We start from the raw sequence: 9,829 nt of genomic DNA, 5'->3' as shown, positions 1-9,829 counted from the left end.
CATCCAGAAAAGTTGGCTAAGACAGAAAAGTAGTGAGGAGGTGGAGCCACTGTTTTGAGAAACCTGGCCATTTCAGCTGGTTGAGAGGAATGCGAAACAGTTTGAAACCTTGGGTTAAAAGCCCTAGAACACCATAGTCAGAGTTTAGTGAGCTATTATGGTGGGAGCTGGAAAACCAGAGTGACAAGAGAAACGCTGGCTCTGGAGACCTGGTTCATGAGGCTGCACAGGCAAACAAGGGCTCAATCAGGAACTGGGTTAGAAGCCATTTGTGTGCTATTTCAGGCAAAGAGTTGGCTTCATTCTGTTTATGCCCTGAGAACATGGTAGAGGCTAAATTGGAAAGTAAGTGGACCAATTTGTTTGAAGAAAAATTTCAATAGCATTCAGGCTGTGGCCTGGCTACTGCTCATGGCTGCTTTTCTCTTCACAGTGACAGAGAGCCCAAAGACAGCGTTCAAAAGGAGAGAGGCCAACCAACTGAGGCGTTTGACCCAGCAACTGAAAACAGCCAGCCTGGCAAGTGTTTTCAATGAGTTTTGATTTTTACAAGATGGAGCTTCTAGAGATGTGGCCTTCCCCTGGGGCGCGTCTCCTAATCCCTTGACAATTTCAGCTGTTGGCTCCTTTCCTCACCTAAAGCAGCAGTTCTCAACCTTCCTAGTGCTGCAACCCTTTAATACAGTTCCTCGTGCCATGATGGCCCCCCAACCATAGAATTATGTTGTTGCTCCTTCATAGCTGTAATTTTGCTACTGTGATGAACTGTAATGTATCTGATATGCAGGATATCTGATATGAGACCCCCCCAAGGGGATCGAGACCTACAGGTTGAAAACCACTGACCTAACTAGACCTTGCATTTCTTCTCCGTTTGCCCCACTCCCCCCCCCCCAGCATTGTAAACCTGGATAAAAGCAATCAGCAGTAGTTGTGATACAACCTGAATGTTATCCTGTTATCCTGTCCATCATTGGTCCTTAACTCATAAATCCAGTCTCAAGTTCTCAGGATTCAGACAGATTCTTTGAGGGATATAACACAAATGGCCCTTGACCTCAGTTTCCAGCAGAGTCCTTGTTCTTCTCTGAAACCGCAGGAGTCAGGCCTTGACTGTCTAATTTTGTCTTAGCATTTTGGTCCTACTACAGACTTATACCAGAATGGTCCATTAAGCCTTGCTTACAGCATTTGCTCTAGTTAGCTTTCTGTTGCTGTGATAAGTCAGAACCCTGAGAACAAGCAGCTGTTAATCCCACTAGGCAAGAAGAAGAGCACTACCAAAATTTGAAGCAAACTTGATTTTTATTGGGGTGCACCTGAGAGCTGGCCAGCGACTGCCTCCCATGTCTCATGTAATGAGAACAGCCTTGAGTTCATTTCTTAGGGGTAAAATCATGAGTATGTGCGAAGCAGATTTACAGGAGAGAGACAATGGAGCAGTAGAGAGGTCCAGGAAGATCCCTAACCAACAGCCATCACCATGTGAGGGTTAGCGGGTATTCTCCAAAGTAAGTCAAGGGCATGGGTTAGGGCAGGGCAGGTTCCAGGAAACAGACAGAAACTCAGCTCTTACTGTAAATGGAAACTTATTTTTAACAATACATTAAGCATAATGACTCCTGCCTTCAAATCTGTGTGGAGTCCCACAGACTCCTCACAACTTGGAAAAGAAAGGGCTTATTTGATTTATACTTCCAGGTAACGAACGGCCCTTTCGCTGAGGAAGTCAGGTCAGGAACCACAGAGCTCACCCTTTACTGGCTAGCTCCCAGGCTCGAATTTAGCTTCCTTTCTAACACATTCCAGGCCTACCTGCCTAGGAAGGGGACCACCCACATCAATCAGCAATTAAGAAAAAGCTTCACAAACATGGCCACAGGCCAGTCTGATCAAGGTAATTCCTCAGTTGAGGTTCCTTCTTCCGAGATGACCCAAGCTTTGGGTCACGTGACAGCCGACAATTAAATATGACAGTGTTACAAGGCTTCTGCAGCCTAGATCTCCAAACTCTTCCACACACCTCATACAAGCCAGTTCAAAAAGCCTACAAACCATGTGGTCACGTTTGTCGCAGCAGTAGCCTGTTAACCCCGTAAATGGAATAAGACCGCTACCGAATTGAGCCAAATTGAAGCAAGCGTTGATTAAGTACTGGCCAAGATGATAGACTCAGACTAGGTCCATTCTGGGGTCCCCCCCCCAAAAATGGTAATGAGTCACATTTTGCAGAGGCTTCTAAAGGCACATGCAGAAGGCCACGTATTTCCCACAAGGACCAATCAGGGGCAAACCTGTATCCTGACACACTTCCTGCCTGAATGTGATCAAGCACTTTCTGTTGGGTCAAACAAACTTGTTTAAGGGTACAAAAAATGCAGAACACAAGGCTCATTAGTTTACATAAATAGTAGCCTCCAGCATCTCAGGAAATATCTGGCCTTAGCAAGGAACTTACAGTGTAGAAGCATTGTGGGTTTTTTTGTTTTGTTTTGTTTTCGTAAATAACCCGCTTATTGCAGGCTAGGCAAGTCTCAGCAAGGCTTCTACTGGTCTTTCAGTTCCTTCTCTTCTGATGGCAGACTTCACTGTGACTGCAGAGGTGGTGTTGTAGGTTCAGGCCCCGGCGGCCACTGTTTTCGTGCAGGAACCACAGTGCCAGATGCCGACGGCTCGTCTTGTCTCTTCCTCTTGGTCTTGCCACAGAAGGAGCAAGTGTACTTGGCGCGCTGGCTGATTTCAATTTTCTTCACCATTTTCTGGAGGGAAGCACCTTAGCGGGTCCCGTACTTGCCGATGATGCCGACCTTCTTGGTGCGTTTAGTCATGTCGCCAGAACCCAAGCCCAAGCCCGAAGAGCGAAGCATTGTGTTTTATGGATCTCTTAGGCACAGTAATTAAAACTAAACTATAACTTTGGCTCTCACACTCACACCCTGGTAATATGTTTCTGTATTACTTATTTTTCTTATTGTTATAGCCAAATACCTGACAGGAAGTGACTTAAGGGAGGAATGTTTCTTTTGTCACTTTTTTTTTTAACATTTATTTATTTTATGAGTACACTGTTGCTCTCTTCAGAGACACCAGAAGAGGGCGTCAAATCCTGTTACAGACGATTGTGAGTCAATATGTGGTTGCTGGAAATTGAACTCATGACCTCTGGAAGAGCAGTCAGTGCTCTTAACTGCTGAGCCATCTCTCCAGCCCTTGTCTCACTTTTTTTTTTTTTTTTTGGGTGGGGGGTGTTTCGAGACAGGGTTTCTCTGTATAGCCCTGGCTGTCCTGGAACTCACTCTGTAGACCAGGCTGGCCTCGAACTCAGAAATCCGCCTGCCTCTGCCTCCTAAGTGCTGGGATTAAAGGCATGCGCCACCACGCCCGGCTTATTTTATTTTTTAATGAAGTGTATTTGGGGGTGAACATGTGGGTACAGGTGCCTGCAGAAACCAGAGAATTCAGATGCCCTGGAACTGGAAATCTAAGTGGTTGAGAGTTGTCCAAAGTGAATTCTGGGACCTGAACTCCTGTCCTCTGGAAGAGCAGCCAGGACCTCTAACCACTGAGCCACCTCTTCAGCCCTTCTCTGATGACTCTTGCTCTTCAGTCTCAGATAGCATGTCTCCCACAGATCTGGCTTTGCACTATGGTGCAAACATGGTGGAGTGTGATGTCGCCCACTCTCCCTTAGAGCCTGCACTGTAGACTCAACCACTGCTGAGATTGGATCCAGGCTCTATAATAACAGTTGTGTGCTCTTGGACAAGTTAACTTCTCTGAACCTTTATTTTCTTATCTGTACAATGGGGGTATAATGGAGCAGCCTCCTCCACAAGAACATTAAGGGACCAAGTAGCAGCATAGTACTTAACACATGAAGTGATTAGTAAGTGTTGACTTGTTTTATGCGTGAATTACAAAGAGAAGATATTCACTAAAGGTAGCGTATTTTTCTTGTTCCTGAGAGGTCTCAACGGATGATAATTCTAATTATTCAATTAACTAGAAGCAATTGGTCCTCTCAGGGCTGGTCTCTTTGCAAAGAAGTGCTACAGCATGGGCTCTGAAGACAGCAAGCCTCCAGCTGGCTGGAGTTAGCCACAATGGGTTCAGGGTTCCTCGTATGACCTTGTCTAACCAGTCTGGTTAGGACACATGGTTTCAAGAATCTTTTCCAAGCCAGCAGTCTATAAACTGAGCCGCTGGTTCTAACACTTACAAAGAAACAAATGAAGAGAAACTTCCAGTGCTTCCAGGGGCCACCCTGCCACCTATCCTGAGGAAGACCCAGAGGCTTCCTGGGCAAGCCTGCTTCTGCTGCATTAGCACCAGAGGTCCTGGAAGTCCGGGCAATGCTGGAGGATTGAGTCACCATTTTGACTCAGCTTTGACAAATACCCTCCGGGTGACTTTGGGAAAGGTGATCTGAGGCATTATCACTTAAAGAGCTGCTTCTGCTCAACTGTCAGCCTGGGTACAGCGTGGACACTGGACAGTGAACAAAAGCTGCCAAAAGCAAGACTGGAGCTGCCCCAATCACTGATGTGGTGCAGTGAGCGACTTGCAAGTTCTGAGGAAGGGAAGGCTCTTTAAGCAGCCTGCCATCCTGAAGGTCAAAGCCTTCAGCAGAAGGGCCGAGAAGATGAATGGCTTTGAGGGTGCCTGTGTCCTGATGGCTTGAAAAGCACTGGAGTGTGTGTGGGGGGGGGGGGGCGGGGGGGTGTACATGCTAACGTTTTTTAAAATGATGATGAGGATGATAATTGATGATGATGCACTTGTATTCTGAAACTAGGTAACAGCGATGGTTGCTCAACGTGTCATAGTGGAGTTGATGTCGTGATGGAAACTATATGTGTGTATGAGAGAGGGGAGGCAGAGGTGGGGGAGGGGAGAGAGAGAAAAAATGCCCATCTCTGACATCAATGAACCTCAGACACCAAATCAAGCTGCAGTCCCATTGAGTAATATCAGAAAGGAGTCATCTCCTGTGGATTAATAAGTGTACTACACACACCACGCGCGCGCACACACACACACACACACACACACACACACACGTATGCAGAAAAGACAAAATATTCCATGTCACACACACAGGATGAAACGAAGTGACCATTTAGCTCACCTATGTGTGAGACATCAGAGAAGCTATCTTGTGCAATTTGATGAAACAGAAAGTGATGGATGGTTCAACTGTGCCTTTCTGCTGACAGGGGTACAGGAGATGGGCTCTTTAATCTAGTATCTGACTTACTACCTAAGAACAAGAAACTTAACAACTGTCGTCTTTCCTTTCCTGGAACGAAAGTTATTTTTGTAACGGATTATTTTTGATCTCCTCTATTTCCCGTGGAAATCAGAACATGTTAATTAGAAGACTTCTAAGGCGTGAGATCTATTGATCAGTGTGTTAAGGAGTCTCCAAAGCAGCCCCACAATGATTAGAACCTCTCATTTGTTTGACCTTTAAGGCCTAGCACAGAAAGGAGAATTTCTGTAGGGCGAAGGTCATATGCCTATGTCAGTGCAGTCATATGTTGCCAGAGTTTGAGAAAGACATTGTTAGGTAACTTCATTGTTGAGCAAATACGGTGGAACATTCTTAAAGGACTAGGATAGCTATGACATCACTAGACAATATGGCCCTATGGGACCACCACTGCATATACATCTAATGGTTGACTAAGAAGTCTCTATATGGTGTATAACTATAAATGCAATAGTTATTGCTGAAGCATTATTACCGCTCCTAGCACTTTGGCAAACTCATAAATGTTCTCACATTTGGCCCTCACAGTAATTGTATGAAGGCAGCTACTATTACTATCCAGATTTTATAGATCTGAGATTTTATCTGAGGCGCAGAGCTACCAAGGCCATTTCCCAGAGTCACGTGGCTAAAAGCATCGGAGCCTGGATGAGAACTCAGAGTGGCATGGCTCCAAGCCTGTGCTCGCTGGACAGTCTTCCTGTTCCCCCCCCCCAGTGGAAAGCTGCTCCACCTTTCAGACCTGCTTGCCTGTGGGCGTGTCTTATTTTTAAGCTGACTCGTTCCACGTGGCAGCCATGGATGGCTCACCAGCTCCAGGTTTGTAAGATCCTTAGCATCTGTGACTCCCAGAAGTGGAACAGATACAATAATTGTTTTGTGTGCAGTTGTTCCCTGGAAAATGACTGCCAATCATTCCTGCGTTTTGTGTGTGGGCAGGCCACGCCTCTCATAAACAGGGAGTGCTTATACCTCTCCTCTCGAATCTGAGATGTTTATTTTCTCCTTTCTTCACCCCACCCCCACCCCCTGTCTCCTGAGACTCATTCCAGGATTTCTGAACCCAGGACTGTCAGATACCAGCAGCCTGTTTTGATGTCTTTGAAAACAGCTTTCATACTGTAAAGACACCCAGGATATCCACAGGGGGAGGCCTGCAGGATGAGATGCCACATGGAAGGAGGAGCCTCATCTAAACGATCATCATCTAAGCCCCTGACCTTCCAGCTGCAGGCAGATACCAGCCTTCATTTTTCTCACAAAATTCTTTTATGGTGATAAAGACTTACTTCCCAAACACTCGCTGAACTGTATCCGTAGACATGACAACCATTCATTATGCCACAATCTCTTGGAGGACAGATGCATCTCTTTTTCTAAATGATCAAAGTGTCTTTTAAATGGATGAATTGTGACAGAGCCCAGCAATGCCAGGATAATAGCAGAATTGATGTCTGAAAAGACCAAAGTTAATGGTAAGAATGTATAGAAACTACCAACTATTATCAAAATTTTGCTATTATTACTTTATGTTGTTTTTATTTTTATTTTGTTTTTAAAGACAGGGTCTCACAGGTAACACAGGCTGACCTAGAACCAGCTCTGTAGCCCAGACTGACTCTTAACTCACAATCATCCTGTCTCAGCTTTCCAAGTGTATCTAACCCCTTAAACGCAGTGATTTCCAGCTGGTATGATGGCACACTCTCATCCTCCCAGCACATAGGACACTGAGGCAGTAAGACTGAGAGTTCAGGCTGCTTGAGCCACAAGTTCAAGGTCAACCTGTGCAATTTAGCTAGACCCTGTCTGGAATGAAGTAATAAATAAAACCAGTTTGTTAATTTATTGCTTGATTTATTAACTCTACCACCCTATTCCCAATCAAATTTACAGATGCTTTAAAAAATTTTTTTAAGAGAGATGGCTCAGTGGTTAAGAGTCCTTGCCGTTCTTCCAGAGGACACAGTTTCAATTCCCAGCACCCACATGGCAGCTCGCAAGCATCTTTGACTGCAGTTCTAAATGATCCTATGGCCATAGGGGTGCTGGCATTCATGTGGGTAAAATTTCCATACACATAAACTTTTAAGACAAAGTAAATGTGAAGGATAAAATACAGGTAAGAAATTAGGGCAAATGTAAGCAAGTATCTAACAATAATGTACTAATCTGTACCTTGATTGCAACATACTTTGGCTTTTCATTTTAACTTTGCAAAGTCAAGGTCTAGAGCATTGTTCTTATTGCAACAGTGACTGTCTCTAAGCAGTATTGTTGTTTTTACCATGAATAGTTCACCGCTAGTGCCAAGAAGCAATGAAATATGTTTAACTGGACAAATGTAGTTTTGCCATGAATAGTAGTGTCCAGATTTCACTATACATTCAATTAAATTCACTTGGTAGGAAGTGCTCTGGGCAGAGGGTGAGAAACAAAGAAAAAAAAACCCCAGTTAGGCTGGGCCTCTGCTCACTGTGTACATGGTGATGAAATGGGAAGTTGGTAGGTAGAGACCAGGAAGTATGTAGAGGCTACGAAGCCAATTTCAGAGGTCTGGCCCTGTCACTTACTAGATAAATGACCTTGAGAATGTCACCTCTCTCAGACTCGTTTTTATCATCAGTAAAATGGGTAAAATCATGGTGCCTACAGCACAGGAATGAAATAAGACAGGCTGTGCTGCTCTGCACAAGGCACGTCTTCCTAAACGACACCTAAGACCATCACTGCAGTGGAGAGGGATCTTAGGCAGCTGCCATTTTATTATAAGTTGGAATGAGGGGCTATTAATTAAGGATGCTTTGGTAGCAAGTGGGATAAAGGTGATGCTCGTAGTTTGAAAATTATTAATGTGCTTGGATTTTTAGCCTGCCGGGGTACATGGTTTTCACCCTAGTCTTCCTGAGACATCCTTCCGTCTCAAGAGATTAAAAGTATAACAGGAAATCCAGCTTCTGGTGCTCAAAAATAGGGCTTTCCTGCACCTCTCAAGTCTTGCAAGCCAGTCAGCAAGGGGCTTACGGATCTTATGTAGCTGTATAACTAGTCTTTAAGGTCCAGGCTAGTCCTCTGAACAGTGCCATTCAAAAGGAAGGAAGGAGAGGCTGTCCTGGGTTCCAGAAAGGGTGTGGGAGGAAAGATAAAGAAAAGGAGGCAGACCAGCACTAAGTGCATACCCTGCTTTCTGTGTAGTGTCATGCCCTACAGCCTTTCTGTCTCCTGGGAAGGGACGTGGAGGTCTGTAGACAACCAGCAGAGCAGTCCCGTTCATTCTGTTGGCTAGCCGAGGTCAGGCAGGGGCCAGCAGGAAGTTTAAACATATGAGATGCTCTAGGGTATCCAGAAGGCTGCAACAAACTTGCTGTGGCCAGAAGAGGTCATCCACTCTTCTAGAGTGTGCACACCTGTGCAAGCTGGTAGGACAAGGGTCAGGGTGGACATGGCTCAAAGCCAGATAGAAGCTGACAGGATAGAGGCTCCGAGGTTTGCAGCCCAGAGGAGGCCTAAGCAGCAAAGGGAACAACTTACCCCATCCTCACCAACCTCACCAACCTTGTTGAAAACAGCCCGGTCCTTATGACCACAGACCCTGCAATTTTCCTAGGCTTCCATTTCCACATCCGTAAAATTAAACCTAATTAAATGTCTAGAGATTTAAGTCACAGATAAATCTAGGATCCCAGGCCAAGTAGTGGTGCATGCTTTTATCCCAACACTTGAAGGTAGAGGCAGGTGAATCTCTGAGTTTAAGGCCAGCCTGGTCTACAGAGTGAGTTCCAAAACTACCAGGGCTCCACAGAAAATCCCTGTCTCGGGCTGGAGAGATGGCTCAGTGGTTAAGAGCACCGACTGCTCTTCCGAAGGTCCTGAGTTCAAATCCCAGCAACCACATGGTGGCTCACAACCATCCATAATGAGACCTGATGCCCACTTCTGGTGCATCTGAAGACAGCTACAGTGTACTTAGATATAATAATAAATAAGTCTTTAAAAAAAAGAAAGAAAAAGAAAATCCCTGTCTCAAAAAAAAAAAAACAAAAACTTCCAGGCGTGGTGGCGCATGCCTTTAATCCCAGCACCCGGGAGGCAGAGGCAGGCGGATTTCTGAGTTCGAGGCCAGCCTGGTCTACAAAGTGAGTTCCAGGACAGCCAGGGCTATACAGAGAAACCCTGTCTCAAAAAAAAAAAAAAAAAAAAAAACTGTGGAAAGCCTTCTGGGGTACCGCTTGGCAGGAGTCTGACATTGGCCAAGGACAAGGAAATGGGCTTCAGGCAGGAATCTGACATTAGGGCATAATAAGGAAGTAAGTTTTGGCAAGAATCTAATTTTAGGCTGCAATAAGGAAGTAGGGTAAGGCAGGAATTTTAGTCTCAGGGTGGAACAGAAGAACTAGGCTTCAGGCAAGATTTTGGGCTTGGACGAGGAAGTGGGCTCAAGCATTTTGGTCATTAAGACAAGCCCTTTTAAACAACTGTCCTGGGAGTAATCATGGGACTTCGCTTGCAGCTTTGTTAGTTCCTTATTGTACTGCTCGCCCAAAATACTTGCATGTA

The 9,829-nt window shown here is 45.2% G+C and overlaps 1 pseudogene; it reads right to left on the bottom strand.

Moving 5' to 3' along the window:
- Positions 1–2,546: 2,546 nt before the first annotated feature.
- Positions 2,547–2,896, bottom strand: Gm13875 (annotated as a pseudogene).
- Positions 2,897–9,829: the final 6,933 nt, after the last annotated feature.

The sequence above is a fragment of the Mus musculus genome, chromosome 2 (assembly GCF_000001635.26).
Source record: "Mus musculus strain C57BL/6J chromosome 2, GRCm38.p6 C57BL/6J".
NCBI lineage: Eukaryota > Metazoa > Chordata > Mammalia > Rodentia > Muridae > Mus > Mus musculus.
Note: the sequence above shows the minus strand (reverse complement) of the source record. Positions and strands in the feature narration are given on the sequence as shown.